This window comes from Nelumbo lutea, chromosome 7 (assembly GCF_056320005.1).
Source record: "Nelumbo lutea isolate HS-2025 chromosome 7, American lotus-T2T, whole genome shotgun sequence".
Taxonomy (NCBI): domain Eukaryota; kingdom Viridiplantae; phylum Streptophyta; class Magnoliopsida; order Proteales; family Nelumbonaceae; genus Nelumbo; species Nelumbo lutea.
The window spans coordinates 40,786,952-40,807,591 of NC_142690.1; the positions used below are offsets into that span (position 1 = coordinate 40,786,952).

A 20,640-nucleotide genomic window follows, 5' to 3' on the forward strand; every position below is an offset into this window, starting at 1 on the left:
CTGGCAAATCGGGCAAGAAAAGGAAGGAAAAGAGAAAGCCCCAGAAGAAGGCTACCAAACCCAAGAAACGAAAGAAAGAAAAAGCATCGGATATCTGTCACTTCTGCAAGAAGACCGACCACTGGAAAAGGAACTGTCCTGCCTACCTGGAACCGAAGAAAGGTAATTTCGAATCTTGTGTTATAGAAACCAATCTATTGGTAACTTCTGCGTCCTGGTGTATTGACTCCAGGGCTTCAACTCATGCGTGTAACTCACTGCAAGGGTTCAAGGTAAGCGGAAGGTTGAGTGAAGGAGAAGTCATGCTCTACTTGGGGACAACTGCAACTGTTGCAGCCGCGGCCATAGGAACCGTGGAATTAATTTTTAGAGAATGAACCATTGTACTGAAAGATTGACTTTATGTACAAAATTTAAGAAGAAATTTAACTTTTGTCTCAAAACTGTGTGCAAATGACTATTCTACCTTCTTTATTAATACGATTACTATTAAAAGAAATAACAGATTCATCGTATACAGGGAACTGGAAAACGGTCTTTATGTTCTACATCCTTCTCTATAAACTAACATAACTGAAACTACATCGGCTGAAAACCCCAAAAAGAGAGCCCGTGATACAGTTAATCCGACGTGTCTGTGGCATTACCGACTTGGCCACATCGGTGTTGACCGAATCACAAGGTTGGTAAATGATGGTCCTTTGGATTTTCTAACTGTAGAAGATCTTCCCACTTGTGAACCTTGCCTGCAAGGCAAGATGACAAAACGGCCATTTAGCGGTAAGCCTGAAAGATGTACAGGCACACTTGACCTTATACATACAGATGTATGTGGTCCCTTGAGTGTTAGGACACGGAATAAACACGTGTATTTCATCACCTTCACTGATGATTTTTCACGATATGGTTACGTGTACCTTGATAGCTATAAATATATAACCCTAGCAAGTGCACAAGTTATCAAGTAGTATAATAATACCCACGGGGATTTAACAAAATAAGTATTAGAATCATAGTTTTCCCTAATTATTTGGACAATCGAAATTTGGGATTGAGCAAGAACTACTGAAAATAAAACTGGAACAAAGAAAATAAAACCAAGTTTGATCACTAATCTAATATGCAAATGATGAAATTGCTAGGACTTTTGGTCCACCTAACCAATGTAATGAATATTGATGGGTCCAATTATCCAAGACTAATTGTCATTCCCATAAGCTGAGATTTTCTCAAATTTATATAATATTCTCACTCGAGATATACTAAACCTACGTCCATCAGGTAACCCTTCGATCTCTCGAGTAGAGCTCTCAAGATGGGAGTGCATTAAGTCCAAGAAAACCAATAAATTCAGATGAATCATGTATATATATCTCTATATACCATTCAATCCACACTATAAATTATTCTATCAATTATGTGAATTCCTTTCTCAATTCATTCACATAACCCAAATCAATTAAGAAGTGGCCAAGATCTTAATTGCAATAAGCACAATAATTCATAGACTATATTGAAATCACAATATTGGATAAATCAAGAAGATAAAAATATATTCATTAATATGGTTAGGCTTTCCATATTCCTAGCAAAAAAAAAAAATCAGTTCATGATGGAAGAATTAAAGCAAACAAAGGGGAAGAAAGAACTCTTGAATTCGCCCATGGTGCTGAGATCTCCTCTTCTTGCCACCACCTTCTTCTTAAAGTTTCTTGAATTCTTGAACCTTTCTTGAACCCTTCTTGACTGATTGCTCCTTGCTTCTTGATTAAAATCTGGAAGTGAGTGATTGAGTGATGCCCTTAGCTGGTCCGCCCCTTCCTTTATATAGCTAAAAGGGGAGGAGGTGGTCTCCTATTTCCTCTTGAAGTTGATCTTACAAAAATAGAAAGTCCTATCCTCATTCTAATCTTATCTCTTTATCTAATGAACTCTATCCCTTTATCTCTCTAAGATTACATCAAAAATTTAGATCTGAAAGGACTCTTCTCAGTTTCTTGTTCTTAGATTCATATTAGACCTTCTCTGCGAATTGGGCTGCTGCCAGACTTTTCTACAAGTTGGGCTTTAGCTGCGGATTGGGCCTTCCTATGAATTTCCCCAACTTCAGGCCAGAATTTTACTTTGATGCAGGCCGAATCAGCGAAAACCCAAAATATGAAAGTTGTGGCGTATTCTATTATCTTTTCAGTGGGTCTTGAATCAACCCATTCGGAGTTTGGAGACATGAGTTAGGCCCAGATCACTGAATGATGTCGAAACTGTGAAAAATAATCCGATTTGTCTTTCTTTGCTCTTGATTCCTTTCTTTCATGCCCTAAACAGAAATATGAGTCCAATTAGGTGCTAATTAAGTATAAAAGACAAAGTAATTGGGGATAAAAATTTGATAAATTCTCCTCTCATCAAATCCCCCACACTTAAACTCTTGCCCGTCCTCGGGCAAGACAAATCTCAAAACAAAATTAAAACAAGAACAAACTAACTAAAAGATTGTTTTGGATTTTTCTCAACAGGGTATCTATTCTCCCACATGCCTTGATCCAGTATTAGTGGTCCTTGTAGTCGTCCATTTCTATTCCTCTTTAACTTGTCAAAGAATAATCTGAAATTGCCAATCCACATGTCCCCAAGTGAGATCGACAATCAAGAGAAACAAGCATCTCTTCGCATGAATAATTTAGGGCTAGAGTAAACCCTCATTATTTTCACAATCACATGCAACAAGATTCAAAAAAATACCCTTTCATGATTCTTCAAAACAAAACAAGGGATGTTATTACCATAAGCTTGCTTATGTATCACATCTCCACCACTTATCATGAGTGCAATGCATCAAAAGGTGAATTAGGGTTTGGGATTTAGGGATGAGTGCATTTTATGCTCCATCTCACCCTTTTATTTTTTTAGTTGAGTGCATTTTATTCTCCATCTCACACTAGCTCTCTCTCTCTCTCTCTCTTTTTTTCTGTCGATGTGAGTGCATTTTATGCTCCATTTCACATGAGTTTTTTTTTCTTTTTTCTTTTTGATAACATGTTCCAATACATGAACTCATTATCGTGGTCTTAACATGCCTAACAAAACAAGTTCTAGAATAATCAACCCATGTTTGTCCGTTAGAAACCAAATGCTCACAAGGGTCCAATCTGTATTGCATCTTGCCCGTTGATCATTCAAACTACTGAGATACCTTCCATAGCCAAAAATTTCAGCTAGATTCGCCAGCATCCTTTCCTGTCTATCCCACCTGAACACATGATTCAGGGTGGTTTGCAATCATTCAAAAACAAGTCTCCAAGGAGCAAAAATTTCAAAATGATGGGTTAATAAGATGATTAAAGCATGCTAGAGTCCGAAAAAAAAAATTATCAACCGCTTAATCCTCCCCCACACTTAAGATATACATTGTCCTCAATGTATGGAATATGCATAACAAGAACAAGGAGAGCGAGATTTAAGAGGACTTCCCTGAATGCCTTGTTGAGATCTTGCAAATGTGAGATGTGAAAAAAAGAAAACACTTATTAAGAGATAAAAAAAAAAAAACTGAACAAAACAAACAACTAAACTGAATGGGTTGCCTCCCACAAGCACTCTTTTTAAGTCATGAGCTTGACTTTCACCTTTCCTTTTATGGCGGTTTTAAGGAAAGAATGGACCCATGGTGGATGGGTTGCTCTCCTTCAATATAATGTTTCAACCGCTATCCATTTACCTTGAATGTACTCCCATCATCATTATGTAGTTCAATTGCTCCATACGGGAATACCTTAGCCACCACAAAAGGTCTACTCCACCTGGTTTTCAATTTCCCAAGAAATAGCTTTAGGCAAGAATTAAAGATCAGCACCTTATCTCCTTTCTTGAACTCCTTCCTAGCAATTTTCCATGCCTTGGTTTTTTGGGCATTCTCGTAAGCATGATTCCTCCATTCATCGAACTCGTTGAGCTGAAGTTTCCTTGCCTCACCTACATTGCTTAATTCAAAATTCAGAAATTTGGTAGCCCAATAAGATTTATGTTCCAACTCAATGGGTAGATGGCATGCTTTGCCGAAAACTAGTTGGTAGGGAGACATACCAATTGGGCTTTTAAATGCAGTACGATAAGCCCAAAGTGCATCATCTAACTTTAAGGACTAATATCTCCTAGATGTGATAACTGTTTTTTCTAAAATCTGCTTTAATTCCCTATTAGAGACTTCTACTTGGCCGCTGGTCTGAGGGTGGTAAGGGGTTGCAATTCGGTGTGTAACACCATACTTATTTAGCAGTTGTTCAAATTGCCTATTGCAAAAGTGCTTCCCCCCATCACTTATGATGGCTCGAGGTGTTCTAAAATGAGTAAATATGAAATTTTTAATGAATTTAATGACAATTCGAGCATCATTAGTAGGGTAGGTACATGCTTTCACCCATTTACTCATATAGTCCACAGCCACAACTATATAAGAATTATTAACAGACTTTGGAAAGGATCCCATGAAATCGATGCCCCACACATCAAATATTTCGCAGACAAGTATATTGCTTAAGGGCAACTCATTTCTTCGGGAGATATTACCTGTCCTTTGGCAATGATTGCAAGCACTTACATATTTGAATACATCCCTGAAGAGTGATGGCCAGTACAAACCGCTTTGAAGAATTTTTGAAGCAGTTCTTGATGCTCCATGGTGACCTCCTACTTCTTTGTCATGGCAGAATTGTATGACACTTTGTACTTCCTCCTCAGGAATACATCTCCTTATCAAGCCGTCCCTGCAGATTTTGTACAAGTAGGGTTTCATCCCACAAGTATTATTTCACATTAGAGAAAATTTTCTTTCTCTATTGATATGTTAGGTGAAGAGGCATCACATTCCCTGCCATGAAATTAGCCAAATCATCAAACCAAGGTTCATTATGATCATTAATTGCATAAAGTTGCTCATCTGGGAATTCATCATGTAAGGCTGAATTATCAATATTTTTGACATACTTTTCATCCAGCCTTGATAAATGGTCAGCTACCATATTCTCACTAACCTTCTTGTCCTTAATTTCTAAATCAAATTCTTGCAACAACAAGATCCATCGTAGCAGCCTAGGTTTTGCATCCTTCTTAGCAAGCAGATACCTCAAGGTAGCATGGTTAGTGAATATGATGACTTTAGATAAAAGCAAATAGGATCTGAATTTTTCAATAGAAAATACTACTGCAAGTAGTTCTTTTTTGGTAGTGGAATACTTTTTTTGTGCTTCATTCATGGTCCTACTTGCATAGTAAATGGTATGAAATTTCTTATCTTTTCTTTGCCCTAAAACTGCGCCTAAAGTATCATTGCTTGCATCACACATTATTTTGAAGGGTAGTTCCCATTCAGGAGCTGATACAATCGGCGCTTGAACCAATTTCTCTTTAAGGGTGTTGAATGCTTGCAAACAATCATCATTGAAATTAAAAGGCACATCCTTAACTAGCAGATTTGTTAGGGGCCTGGCAATTTTTTAGAAATCTTTGATGAACCGCCTATAAAAACCAACATGCCCAAGAAAGCCCCTAACATCTTTTACTGACTATGGTGGAGTTAATTTTTCAATAAGTTCTATTTTAGCTTTATCAACCTCGATGCCCTGGGAAGACACCTTATGCCCTAGAACGATTTCTTCTCTAACCATGAAATGGCATTTTTCCCAATTTAAAACAAGGTTAGATTCCTCACACCTTTGGATTACCTTTTCCAAATTAAACAAGCATTCATCGAATGATGATCCATAAATAGAGAAATCATCCATGAAGACTTCCATGAAGTCATCGATGAAGTCACCAAATAATGACATCATACATCGTTGGAAAGTGGCAGGTGCATTGCACAATTCAAATGGCATTCTCCTAAAGGCAACGGTCCCATAAGGGCAAGTAAAAGTGCTTTTTTCCTAATCTACCAGTGCAATGGGTACTTGAAGGTACCCGAAGTAGCCATCCAGGAAGCAATAATATTCGTGCCCTGCAAGTCTCTCTATCATCTGATCAATAAATGGCAGTGGGAAGTGATCTTTCCTAGTGGTCTCATTTAGTTTTCGATAGTCTATGCACACCCTCCAGCCAGTTATTGTTCTTGTGGGAGTTGATTCATTATTTTCATATATAATTACAGTCATCCCACCTTTCTTTGGTACAACTTGAACGGGGCTTACCCATGATGAATGTGAAATTGGATAAATAATACCTGCTTTGAGCCAGTTCAGAATTTCTGCCTTTACCACCTGTTGCATTTTTGGATTCAACCTCCTTTTTGGTAGTGCCTTGGGATGCAGCCTTCCTCCATCAGAATTTTGCGTGTGCATACCAATGGGTTGATTCCTTTTATGTCTGCAATGCTCCATCCTATGGCCAATATGTGTTGCTTGAGTACTCTCACAAGCTTTTCCTCTTGGAGACCTGTCAAATCAGATGAGATGATTACAGGTAAGGTGGAACTGTTTCCCAAAAACATATATTTTAAATGAAAAGGTAAGGGTTTGAGTTCCAAAGCTGGATGTGCTTTGATAGAGGATAGAAATCTCCCTTTTCTTGGCTTGCACTCTTTTTGGCCAGCCTCTAAATAATTTATTACCTCCTCTACTTCGTCCTCCACTACCTGCATGTTATTACTAGAATTAGTGAGACAGTTTGCAAGGGGGTCATCTATCTTTGATTTATTAATTTCTGCTACCACCACATCAATGGAGTCGATTACATAAATTTCATGTTCTTTAGTGTTGGGATCCTTTAGGGTTTGAAAAACATTAAATATCGTTTCTTCTCCATTAATCCAAAGAGTAAGTTTACCCTTTTGTACATCAGTTAAAGCATTACCAGTTGCAAGAAAGGGTCTCCCTAGAATTAATGGCATTTATCTATCCTCCTCCATATCCAACACAATGAAATCAGCAGGGATGATGAAATTCCCTACTTTAACTAAGACATCTTCCACTATTCCCCTAGGGTATTTGATGCTTCGATCAGCCAGTTGTAGGGTAATGGTGGTAGATGTTAGTTCATGTAATCCAAGTCTCTTAAAAATATAATAGGGCATTAAATTTATACTATCACCAAGATCGCATAAGGCTTTATCGAATTCAACATTTCCTATGGTGCAAGGTATAGAGAAACTCCCTGGATCCTTCAGTTTTGGTGGTAGCTTATTTTGAAGAATGGCTAAACATTCTTCGTTTTGTTTTACCATCTCGCAATCCTCCCATTTTCTTTTATTGGACATCACCTCCTTCAGGAATTTTGCATACTTGGGCATCTGTGATAACACATCAAGAATATGAAGGTTAATGTGAATCTTTTTAAACACTTCCAAAAATTTTTCAAATTGTTTATCTAATTTTGCCTTCAAAACTCTTCTTGGGTAGGGAATCGGGAATTGAATTTCATGTAAATTTAGTTTAGGGGTACTTCTCTCATTTTCCTTTTGCAAATTGGCCGATTCAGATTCCTTGTCGTCTTCTTGGGTTTCGCCGATTGTCTTCCCGCTTCTTAAGGCTATGGCGTTCACATGCTCTCTGGGATTCTTTTATGCATTGCTGGGTAGCCTTCCTTCTTTCCTCTCTGATAATATGCTCACGATCTACCCCACTTGAGCCTCTAAGTTCTTAATTGATGTTTCATGGCTTTGGGATTTTGCTTCAGCAATGTTGATGAACTTAGAGATCATCTCCTCCAAATTGCTCTTTTTTTCTTGTGGGGGCGGCTATGGTTGGAATCCCATGGGTGCCTTTTGCTGATTGTTACTCCATGAAAAGTTTGGATGACTCCTCCACCCTAGGTTGTATGTATTTCAATATGGGTTGTAGTTTGTCCTACCAACATGAGAGACAAAATTAGCATTCTCATGAAAAATAAAAGGACTATTTATTTGACAATCAGAATTGGCATGTCCTATTTGACCACATAAATCACATGAGATGCTATATGGTGTACTAATGGCTGCAATACTAAAATTATCCACTCTCTTATTTAGATTGGCTATTTGTACAGATAGGGAGGCAAAGGAATCTATGTGGTGTACTCCCCTTTGATTGGTTCGATCATTGCTCCATTGGTAGCTGTTTGATGTCATCTCCTCCACTAAGTCATATGCTTCCTCCGGAGTTTTCCTCATGATTGTACCACCTGCAACTGCATCAATAATGGACCGATTAGAGGGGGTAATACCATTATAAAAAGTTTGTATTTGTCACCAAATTGGTATCCCATGGTGGGGCGCTTCCTAAGTATCACCTTGAATCTTTCCCATGCTTCATACAAGGATTCCCTCTCAAATTGAGCAAATGTAGTAATATCATTAATTAACTTTGCTGTTTTGGAGGGTGGGAAATATTTAGCCAAAAATTTCTGGGTTAGATCATTCCCAATGGTGATACTTCCTGCACGGAGTGAGTTAAGCCAATCTTTAGCTCTATCACGCAATGAAAAAGGAAATAATCTAAGCCTAATAGCATCATCACTAACTCCATTATGTTTAAATGTATCACATATTTCTAAGAAGTTAACAATGTGTGCATTAGGGTCATCATTTGGTAACCCACTAAACTGAATGCTTGTCTGGATCATTTGAATTATTACAGGTTTTGTTTCAAAATTATTGGCATGGATGGTAGGCTTGCAAATGCTGGATGTCGCCCCATCAATGTTTGGACAAGCATAGTCCCATCAATGTTTGGCATGCATGGTAGGAATGAGATGCCCCAAACCCCCATTCTTATATGTGAAATATTTGATGTTTGGGGCATTGATTTCATGGGACCCTTTCCCCCTTCTTGTGGTTTTTCTTACATACTTTTGGCAGTCGATTATGTCTCAAAATGGGTGGAAGCCAAAGCCACCAAAACTGATGATTCTAAATGTGTTGTAGGGTTTATAAAGTCTAACAACTTCAGTAGGTTTGGCATTCCTCGAGCCATCATAAGCGATCAAGGGACCCATTTTTGCAATAGAACAGTGGAAGCCTTGTTGAGAAGATATGGGGTGCATCACTGAATTGTCACTGCTTATCATCCCCAGACTAACGAGCAAGCTGAAATTTCCAATAGAGAGGTAAAGTCCATCTTGCAAAAGATGGTGAATCCAGGAAGGAAGGATTGGAACATACTTCTAGATGATGCTCTCTGGGCATACCGGACAGCTTACAAGACCCCAATAAGTATGTCCCCTTATAGGGTAATTTTTGGCAAATCTTGCCACTTGCCGGTGGAAATTGAACATAGGGCCTATTGGACAATCAAGCAATGCAACATGAATATGGAAGAAGTAGCATAATCGATGCCCTCTTTCTGAGTGTACCCTTTCGCCACCAGACGAGCTTTGAATGTTTCAACCTCACCGTCGGGGCTCTTCTTCCTCTTGTAAATCCATTTGCAACCGATTGCTTTTACCCCGAAGGGCGGATCTACTAGAGTCCAGACTCCATTGGTCTCCATTGAGTCCATCTCTACTCTCATGGCCTCCACCCACTTCTGGGAATCTATGTCCAACATAGCTTCCGCATAAGTCACGGGATCCTCTTCACTACTCAAGATTTCAACATGGTAACTATCCTAGTCATAACCATAGCAGACTGGTGCCTAGATACCCAAGTAGATCTTCTAGGTTGGTCATTACCTGGAACTTGTGGAACATCTCCCATTGCTCCTGAACTATCCTCATCAAGGACTATTTACTGACGATTGGTGTCTAGGATATAATCGGTTTCCAAGAACAATACATTTCAGTTACAGAACACCATCTGCTCATTTGAGTCATAGAATAGGTAACCCACAGAGCCTTTTGGGGTAGTGTACAAATAGACAACGACTGATCTTGGATTCCAACTTGTCTACACTCATTCTTTTAACGTGTGCTAAACAACCCCAAATCTTCAAGTATCTGACACTTGGTTTCGTTCTGGTCCAAAGTTCAATTGGAATGTTCGGAACCGATTTGGTTGGAACCCGATTCAGCACGTAAATTGCAATCTCTAATGCGTAACCACAAAAGGATGTGGGTAACTCTGAGTGTATGAGAAGTGATTGGACCATATCCAATAAGGTCCTATTCCTCCTCTCTGAAACACCGTTAAGTTGTGGTGTAGGAGGAGGAGCTAACTGTGATACTATCCCATTGTCCTTTAAGTAGTCCCTGAATACAACAAAGAGATACTTGCCACCTCGATCTGATCAAAGGGCTTTAATTTCTCTGCCTAACTGTTTCTCGACCTCTTGTCTGAACTCTTTGAACTTTTCAAAGGATTCAGACTTGTGTATCATTAGGTACACATAACCACACACATCACTATGTATAAGGTCAAGTGTGCTTGTACATCTTTCAGCCTTACCGTTAAATGGTTGTTTTGTCATCCTGCCTAGCAGGCAAGGCTCACAAGTGGGAAAGATCTTCTACAGTTAGAAAATCCAAAGGACCATCCTTTACCAACCTTGTGATTCAGTCAACACCGATGTGGCCAAGACGGTAATGCCACAGGCACGTGGGATTAACAGTATCACGGGCTCTCTTCTTGGGATTTCAGCCGATGTATTTGTTAGACAGTTTTGTATGCCCTTAGCTTCAATCAAATTGATGTACTTTAGGAGTTTATTGTAAATGAATAAAAATGCATATTTGATTCATGTTCCCTTGGTATTTTCTGTGTAATACCCTTAAACTGGACACTTAATGAGACTCGTGTTAATTTAGAATGTTCACAGCCAGTGGGTCGGTCTGGGGAGACCTATCTTGACAAGGCTGACACTGTGGTGCCACCAAGCCGGTAGAGGTGGCTTGTCTCAGCTACCGGGGTGAGACCCTAGGCATATACAGTGTGGAATTAATTGAATCTTTGAACTGGACCAGATTTCCAATATTGCCCTGGACCTTGGAGATTAATGGGCAAAACTGGAAAGTTACACCCGACCCCTAAACTCCATTATGATACTACACTATGTGTTGGATTGGGTTGTCTTTGATATACCAATCAGTGAGATCCTTAGCGGGGGTCAAAACCTGTGAATGTTGGGATAGTCTGAGAATTCATCTGAGTGGGTGATCATAGTGATATGATCAGCCCCTTTGTCGGACAAAGGTTATGATCGGGGATGCACTCTCACTGATGGAAACCAAGACTGCCGGCAGCCGATTTCAATCGTTGAGATTTGTTTTGCAAAATATATTTTATATGAGATATAAAAAGAATATATATTATATGGTTTTGAAATGTATGCAAAAGGTTTTAATTCCCGGGATCCATACTTGAGAGAGTGCAACACTGTTCCATACAGCCGAGGGAGAGGTCCTCTCTTGTCAGGCAGTGTATGATCATTATGGGCTGAGAGGTTAAGTGTAAGGCCTTTGAGGATAATACCTGATGGGATAATCTTGCATCTGCCCACAGTCCCTGGTTGTTACAAGGTGGCTAGGCCCAGGGACCACTTAGGGTAAGTGTTGGGCCCATAGAGGCCATCTGATGGGTTTCAGGGGGTGCACTGTCCATAACAGTGTATTCGGCCAGGCCTTGTAACAAAGGCTGGGCTGAACCCATGTGGCTGATGTGTAGATCAATGTTTGGGTCCCACATCATACAAGGAAACCCAACTGGGCAGCAGTTTGGAAGGCTTAATGAATACATAATCCTTAATGGGCCTTAAGCCCATTTCGAACTGGGCTAATTTGATTAGTCTTTAAGGGGCGAATTCTGAGATAAAATCAGCTGATAGGATTGGGCCCACACCCTATCCACTCAGAGAGCCCAAGATCTAAATGAGATTTGGATTTGGAAACTTCCTAATTAGATTAGGGGCTGGCTGATCTAATCTGCAGATAAGATAAGGATTATACCTTATCTAAAAGGGACTTCTAATCAAGATATGATTTGGTTTAACAACTCCTAAAGGGATTAGGGGCTAATCCCTTTAAGTCAATAAAAGGAAGAGGGGGGCGGCAGCCTTTAGACATCCAGACACACAATCACCAGCAACAGTCTTGTCTTCAGAGCTGAGATCACAGAGGAGAGAATTCTGCACCCTGCAAATTCTCTCTAACCGCCTCCTTCCTGCAGCCGCCGCCTATAGCAGTTCGATCTCCATTTCTTGGGAGAAATCAAGATCAGATCTTGATTCCAATCTTTTGGAGAAAAGATTGGTAGGAGTTGTATTCACTAGCCGCTCAGGTGATTCTTGGGAAGAATCAAGTGCTTAGGAAGGACACTGCTGATTCTGCTGCACCCTGCACTGCGCCATATTCAGTGGGAGCAGATTTTGGCTTCTACCTTGGGCGTGAACACCTCCGTTGAGAGATATTGTTTCTCTGTATCAGGTATTATCTCTCTCTCCTCCTTTTGGTTCAGATCTGGTTCAGTTTATGGTTCAAAATTGATCCTTGAAAATATGATTTTCTAAATAGGGAATTCGATTCCCAGTTGAAGGGAAAGAAAAATTTTTGAAATTCGCCCCCCCCCCTTTTCCGCATTATTGGGCGTCAATATGATGGTTTTCTATCCCTATAGTATTTTAGGTTATCTTAGTTTCTAGAAAGAATGTAAAACATAGAGACTGTTCTCCAGTTCCCTGTATGCGATGAATCTGTTATTTCTTTTAATAGCAATCGTATTAGTAAAGAAGACAGAATAACCATCTGCACACAGTTTTGAGACAAATATCAAATTTCTTCTTAAATTTTGTACATAAAGGCAATCTTTCAGTACAATAGTTCCTTCTATAAAAAGTAACTCAACGGTTCCTATGGCCGCGGCTACAACAGTTGCAGTAGTCCTCAAGTGTTAGATAGTCTTGTATGCCCTTAACTTCAATCAGATTTGATGTACTTTTTTTATTTAGTGGAAATAAATTAAAGTGCATGTTTGATTCATGTTGTTTGGTATAATTCTGTGTAAGACTCTAAAACTAGACATTTATAGAAACTTGTGTTAGTTTTAAATGTTCACAGCCATTGGATAAATCTGTGGAGATTTATCTTGCCAAGGCTGATACTGATGGGCCACCAAGTGTTGGGATGGCTTGTTTCGGCCATCAGGGTAAAACCCAAGGCACATGCACTATGGGATTGCTTGAACCCTTGAACCGGACCGGATTTCCAGCATTGCCCTATACCTTAGAGACAGATGGGCAAAACTGGAAAGTTACACCTGACCCCTAGACTCGATTATGACACATCACTAGGTGTCGGATCGGGCTATCTTTGATGTGTCAATCAGTGAGATCCTTAGTGGGGGTCAAAGCCGGGACATGTTGGGGCAGTCTGAGAATTCATCTGAGTGAGTGGTCATAGTGACAGGATCAGCCCCTTTGTCGGACAATGGTAATGATCAGGAATGCACTCTCTCTTATGGAAACCAAACTGTCGGCAGTTGATTTCAATCATTGGAATTTTGTTTTGAAAAATTAATATATATATATATATATATATATATATATATATATATATGTATATGTACCAAAGGATTTGCAAAATGTTTAAATTCCAGGGATCCAAGTGAGTAGAGAGTGCGGCACTGTTCTTTGCAGCCGAGGGAGAGGTCTTCTCTTGTCGGACAGTGCTTGATCATTAAGAGCCGAGAGATTAAGTGTAAGACCACTTAGGATAATACATGATGGGTTAATCTTGCACCTGCCCACAGTCCCTGGGTTTTTATAAGATGGCTTGGCCCAGGGACCACTTAATGTAAGTGTTCGGCCCATAGGATCCATGTGATGGGCTCAAGGGGGTCACTGAGTTTTTTAGTGAATTCGGCTGGGCCTTGTAATAAAAGCTGGGCCGAACCCATGTGGCTGGTGTGTAGATCAATGTTTGGGTCCCACGCCATGCAAAGATGCCCTACTGGGCAGCAGATTGGAAACTGGTTAAACACTGAACACTTAATGGGCCAAAAGCCCATTTCAAACTGGGCTGATATGATCACCCTGTTCATGGGGCGAATCTGAGATTAATGTTAGTAAAAGGATTGGGTCTTATCCTTATCTACTCTAAGAGACCAAATTCAAATTAGATTTGAATCTGGTAATCTCCTAATAAGATCAGGAGTTAACTAACTTTATCTGCAGATAGGATTAAGATTAACCACTATCCAAATACTGATTTGGATTGGGATAACACGCAAAATATTGGGAGGTTTCTTAATCAAGAAGAAAGAGGAGAAAACCCTAGCAAAAATATCAGATTTTGAACTAAGGGGTTTGAGTAAGCAAGAATCACATCCTGCGTATTGAGATCAGATCTCTCATAGACTCCAGAGAGAAGAGACAGTTCTACCCTTTTCGTCCCTGGATTTCTCCTCCTCCAGCCGCCGCCACTCCCTGTTGGAAGATTGGATCTTTGCAACAACACGAAGTCAAAAAATCAGTTCTTGACAACAGTCTTGCAAGAAAGACTGAAGGATTCGGTGTTCAAGGCTTCCAGAGGATTCTTGTGAAGAATCCAGGGTGTAGGACGCACCTTGCTGGTTCTGTTCCATCCACAGCTGTGTCATTCAGTAGGAGCGGATCTTGGTTTCTTCTTTGGGTGTGAACACCGACTTTGGGAGATATTGTTTCTCCGGATCCGGTATAATCCTTCCTATTTCCTTTTGGTTCAGATCTGGTTCGTTTATGGTTCAAGTAGGATCCTAAAATAATGTATTCTAAATTTAGGGAATATGATTCCTAATTGGAAGAAAGTAGGAAACTTTTGAAATTCGCCCACCCATTCCGCACCCTTCTTGGAATCCATTAAATGGATCCTACCATTCTTTCAGTGGTATCAAAGCCACAGGTTCAAATCTTGAACCAAAAAGAAAATCAGATCTAACCCTACGCAGAAGGACAGAAGATGTTCTGACGAGATCTGCACAGATTGCTTTCCTTTTTTTTTCAAGAAATGGTTTCTTGTTAAGGGCGATTGATCTGAAATTAATTTTGTTAAATCCAAAATTTATTTAGAATTGTACTTTATTTATTTTGAATTAATGGACTGTTCGAACCTGGAGATCGCAGTGTAGTTTTGGCGCAGATGGTCTGCGCACCCTTTTTCATTTATTTTATTCAATTCGATCTATAAATAATTTTTTTCTAGACTGAATGTATGGGATTTGATCAAGAATGTAATTAATTAATAGAAATAGGATTTCTGTTATTTATTTATTTTCTTGATTAAAGAAGAAGGAAGAATATGGCGGTGCTGGAGATTTGCAGATGGAGAAATCGCCACTTGCGATTGACAGTTTATGAAACTGTAACATTTGTGATTAACCTCTATTTTGCAGGTGGTACGAACAGTCCATATTTTGATTTGTGATTGTCTAAAATCAAAATTATTAATTTCAGATCTCTCATGAATTAATTCTTGAATTGAAAATCAGTTTTGGACCATTTCGGACTAGATTGGACCAAAACTGTTTGGACCAAATCTGAGATTCGAAAGGGGCTGTTGTTCAGTCCATTTTTCTCTCACTAGTTGTTCCAAATCTGATGTTCAATTACAGGGATTAATTCGGCCCACCTGAAAAGCCCAGTTTTAAAGGGTTAAAACTGCAAAAGCCCATTATTGTGAGAAAAGCTGTATGGGCCGAACTGCTAACTGCAATTCAGCCCATACACCTAGTAAACATTAATTGTTAATGCTTTAAGTTTTAAATGGGCTATTCGATGGGCTTTACAGTAGTTAATTGATTGGATCAATTCCTCCTTTACATGTGATGTTTGGATGTTTAATGTGCTGCGACCATGGGCCATAAGCACTTGGCCCATGTTGACTCATTAGTGGCTCTTGCACACCATGGCTGAATGCACATCATTGCCATGGTGTCCCTTAAGATCATTGAAATACCCCCTCTCAACATGGTGGGCCCTACAACCCTGAAAAGGGATGCGTATGGAACCCCTAGCCGATTGAGGCCCACCAGAAATCTAATTTTATGAAAGTCAGTGGGAGCCACTTTGGTTTGACCTAAATTAGAAGTAGGGCGTAATTTTGTTCCGTCCAAGAAAATATGAATGCGTGTGATAGGGAGATCCATTTGATGGACTCTCTAAAGGCCTTCCGTCATTAGCACAATGATGGGTCCATCAGTAATGAGGAAATGCACCATAAAATTGGGCTATCCATTTGTTGTTGGATCTGTTAGAGTGTTTCATTAGATGATAGGGCGTCATAGACCGATGTGGGAGGGGCTTCACCAGAAAATGGGAACTCTCTCACGGTACCTTGGCATAACTTGAATATGATGGGTGTGCACTCACTAGTTAGAAAGGTTTACCTGAAAACGGCTCTGAACCTTGTCCAACAAAGGCCGTAGGGAAACTCATCTGATGAGTGGATATGATCCATCACAGAAAGGTGATGGGGTTATGTAGCTGAAACAATTGGCTTCACGCACCCAATGTGATTTCCCACATTTCCAGAGACATTTCGTCGGCTCCGTCACTGAGAAGGGAGAGAAAATCTCATAAATGAATAAATGGGAATGGAGCATAGATTAAAAGCCATATCTATGTAGGTAACATGAATCAAATTAAGGTTGTGGACTAACGTCTTTGCTGTTTTATCAGAAAATGGCAAACGGTCAATTTGCAAAGATTCTAGGCGATAACAAACTTAAGGGCCCAAACTATGCCGATTCGTACAGAAATCTTATGTTGGTCCTAACTTCTGAAAAGTTAGATAAGGTAGTGAAAAATCCTGCCCCGGAACGTCCGAGTGATAAGGCTTCTGAGGCCCGTAGGAGGGACTACCAAGATTGGGAGGATAAGAACTCCCTAACCCGCTGCTTTGTCATTGCCTCATTAGACATGTCAATACAGAGGCAGTTCGATCAGATCGAACTAGCCAAGGACATATTGGACTGTCTAAGAACAATGTATGAAGAGCAGAACCGTTCTACTCGATAGAAGGTCCTGAAATTGTTCATGACCGCGCAGATGTCCAAGGGGCAGAAAGTTCATGACCATTGTCTTCGGATAATGGGATACATTAACGAACTCGAAGCTCTTGGATCCGGGCTAGATCTTGGCACACAAGTGGATGCCATCCTGAATTCTTTTCCCTTTTCCTTCAATGCATTCACTATGAACTACAATATGAATAAGCTGAATGTCAGCGTCCAGGAACTCAGCAATATGTTGCAGAGGGCCGAGGATCTTTTAAAGAAGGATGAGCCTGTGGTTATGCTTGTTGAAACTAACAAGTCGGGCAAGAAAAAGAGAAAGGCAAAGAAGCCCCAGAAGAAAGCTGACAAGCCCAAGAAGCAGAAGAAGAATAAGGCATCTGATGTCTGTCACTTCTACAAACAGACCGGCCACTGGAAGATGAACTGTCCTACCTACCTGGAATCTAAGAAAGGTAACATCGAAACTTGTGTCATAGAAACTAATATGTTAGTTACTTCTGTGTCCTGGTGTGTTGACTCCGGGGCTTCAACTCATGCGTGTAACTCACTGCAGGGGTTCAAAGTTAGCAGAAGATTGAGTGATGGCGAAATTACACTATTCTTGGGAACGACTGCAAGTGTTGCAGCTGCGGCGATAGGTCCCTGGGTTTTTATAAGATGGCTTGGCCCAGGGACCACTTAATGTAAGTGTTGGGCCCATAGGGTCCATGTGATGGGCTCAAGGGGGTCACTGAGTTTTTCAGTGAATTCGGCCGGGCCTTGTAATAAAGGCTGGGCCGAACCCATGTGGATGGTGTGTAGATCAATGCTTGGGTCCCATGCCATACAAAGAAGCCCAACTGGGCAGCAGATTGGAAACTGGTTAAACACTTAAACACTTAATGGGCCAAACGCCCATTTCGAACTGGGTTGATATGATCACTTGTTCATGGGGCGAATCTGAGATTAATGTTAGTAAAAGGATTAGGTCTTTAACTTTATCCACTCTAATAGACCAAATTCAAATTAGATTTGAATCTGGTAACCTCCTAATAAGATCAGGAGTTAACTAACTTTATCTGCAGATAGAATTAAGATTAACCCTATCCAAATACTGATTTGGATTGGGATAACTCCCAAAATATTGGGAGGTTTCTTAATCAAGAAGAAAGAGGAGAAAACCCTAGCAAAAATATCAGATTTTGAACTAAGGGGTTTAAGTAAGCAAGAATCACATCCTACGAATTGAGATCAGATCTCTCACAGACTCCAGAGAGAAGAGACAGCTCTGCCCTCTTCGTCCCTGGATTTCTCCTCCTCCAGCCGCCGCCACTCCCTGTTGGAAGATTGGATATTTGCAGCAACAGGAAGTCAAGAAATCAGTTCTTGACAACAATCTTGCAAGAATGACTGAAGGATTCGGTGTTCAAGGTTTCCAGAGGATTCTTGCAAAGAATCCAGTGTGTAGGACGCACCCTGTTGGTTTCGTTCCATCCACAGCTGTGTCATCTTCAGCAAGAGCGGATCTTGGTTTCTTCTTTGGGCGTGAACACCGACTTTGGGAGATATTGTTTCTCCAAATCAGGTATAATCCTTCCTATTTCCTTTTGGTTCAGATCTGGTTTGTTTATGGTTCAAGTAGGATCATTGAATAATGTATTCTAAATTTAGGGAATATGATTCCCAGTTGTAAGAATGTAGGAAATTTTTGAAATTCGCCCATCCATTCCGCACCCTTCTTGGCGTCCATTTGATGGATCCTATATTCTTTAACCAAGTAGAGCGTGACTTCTCCTTCACTCAGCCTTCTGCTTACCTTGAACCCCTGTAGTGAGTTACATGCATGAGTTGAAGCCCTAGATTCAATACACCAGGATGTAGAAGCTACCAATAAGTTGGTTTCTATAACACAAATTTCGAGATTACCTTTCTTTGATTCCAGGTAGGCAGGACAATTTCTTTTCCAGTGGCAAGTCTTCTTGCTGAAGTGACAAGCATCCGATGCCTTGTCCTTCCTCTGCTTCTTGGTTTGGTAGCCTTCTTCTGGGGCTCTCTCTTTGCCTTCCTTTTCTTGCCCGATTTGCTAGTTTCAACGATCATGGCAATGGGCTCAACCTTTTTAATCAATTCTTCGGCCCTCTGCAACATATTGCTAAGTTCTTGCAAGCTAACGTTCAGCTTGTTCATGTTGTAATTCATGATGAATGGATTAAAGGATAAAGGCAGAGAGTTGAGAATAGCATCTATCTGTGTCACCAGATCTAGCCCGGACCCAAGAGCCTCCAATTCGTTGATATAACCCATCATCCAAAGACAATGGTCGTGAACTTGTTGGCCCTTGGACATCTGCGCAGTCATGAACTGTTTCAAGACCTTCTGCCGAGTAGAACGATTCTACTCTTCATACATTGTCTTGAGACTGTCCAATACATCCTTAGCATGTTCGCTTTGATCGAACTACCTCTGAATTGGGTTGTCCAAAGAGGCAATGATATAGCAGCGGGCAAGGGAGTTTTTCTCCTCCCATTCTTGGTATTCTCAGCTCCGAGCCTCAGAAGCCCTATCTCTCGGACGATCCGGGGCAGGATTCTTGGCTATCTTGTCCAATTTCTCAAAGGTTTAAGACCAACATAAGGTTCTTGTACCAGTGGGCATTATTTGGGCCCTTTAGCTTGTTGTCATCAAGCAGCTTTGCAAGTTGTCCGTTTGCCATTGTCTGATAAAAGAGCTAACATCAGTCCACAACCTAATTTGATTCATGTTCATTACATAGATATGGATTTTAATCTACGTTCCATTTCCACTTATTCATCTATAAGATTTCCCTCCTTTCTCAATGACAGAGACTGCGAGTTGTCTCTAGAAATGTGGGAAATCACATAGGGTGCATGGAGCCAACTGTTTCAGCTACAAAACCCCACCACCTTTCTGTGAAGGATCATCATATCTACTCATCATATGAGCTTTCGCTTTGGCCTCTGTCAGACAAGGTTCAGAGCCATCATATTCATGAACGCCAAGGTACCGTGAGAGAGTTCCCATTTTCTAGTGAATCCCCTTCCACATCGGTCTATGACGCCCCTATCATCTTATGAAACACTCAAGCAAGTCCAACAGCAAATGGATAACCCATTTTCTGGTGCGTTTCCTCATTATTGAAGGACCGATCCTCATGCTAATGATGGAAGGCCTTTAGAAAATTCATCATATGAATCTCCCTATCACATGTACTCATATTAGCTGGAGGGAACAATCAATTACGCCATAATTTGATCTAGGTCAAACCCAAGTGGATCCCACTGACTTTCATAAAGTCAGATTTCGGTGGGCCAAAATCGGCTAGGGTCCCGTACATAACCTCTCCATGAGATGTGGGGCCCACCACTGAGAGAGGTCTTCCAATGACCAAAAGGGACACCATGGCAATGATGTGCATTGAGCCATGGTGTGCGCAAGAGCCACTGTCGATTGATCATGGGCCAAGCACTTATGGCCCATGTACTTAGCACATCACACATCGATACATCACATGCAAGGATAAATTGATCCAATCAATTGAATATCTGTAAAGCCTATTCAAAGCCCATTTTAAATCCATAATATTAACCATTAATATTATCTAGGTATATGGTCCGAATTAGGGTTAATGGGTTTGGCCCATATAACTTTATGGCAGAGTGGGCTTTTAGCAGTTTTAACCATTTAAAACTGGGCCTTTACAAGTTGGGCCGAATTAACCATTTAATTAAATATCAATCCTTAGGCCCATTAGTGGG

At 40.4% G+C, this 20,640-nt stretch overlaps 1 non-coding gene across 1 annotated transcript; it reads left to right on the plus strand.

Annotated features, from left to right (window-relative positions):
• Positions 1 to 8,225: 8,225 nt before the first annotated feature.
• LOC148846166 (small nucleolar RNA R71) lies at positions 8,226 to 8,331 on the plus strand. The gene has a single exon (XR_016102701.1). It is a non-coding gene; the product is annotated as a small nucleolar RNA R71 (small nucleolar RNA).
• The last annotated feature ends 12,309 nt before the right edge of the window (positions 8,332 to 20,640 follow it).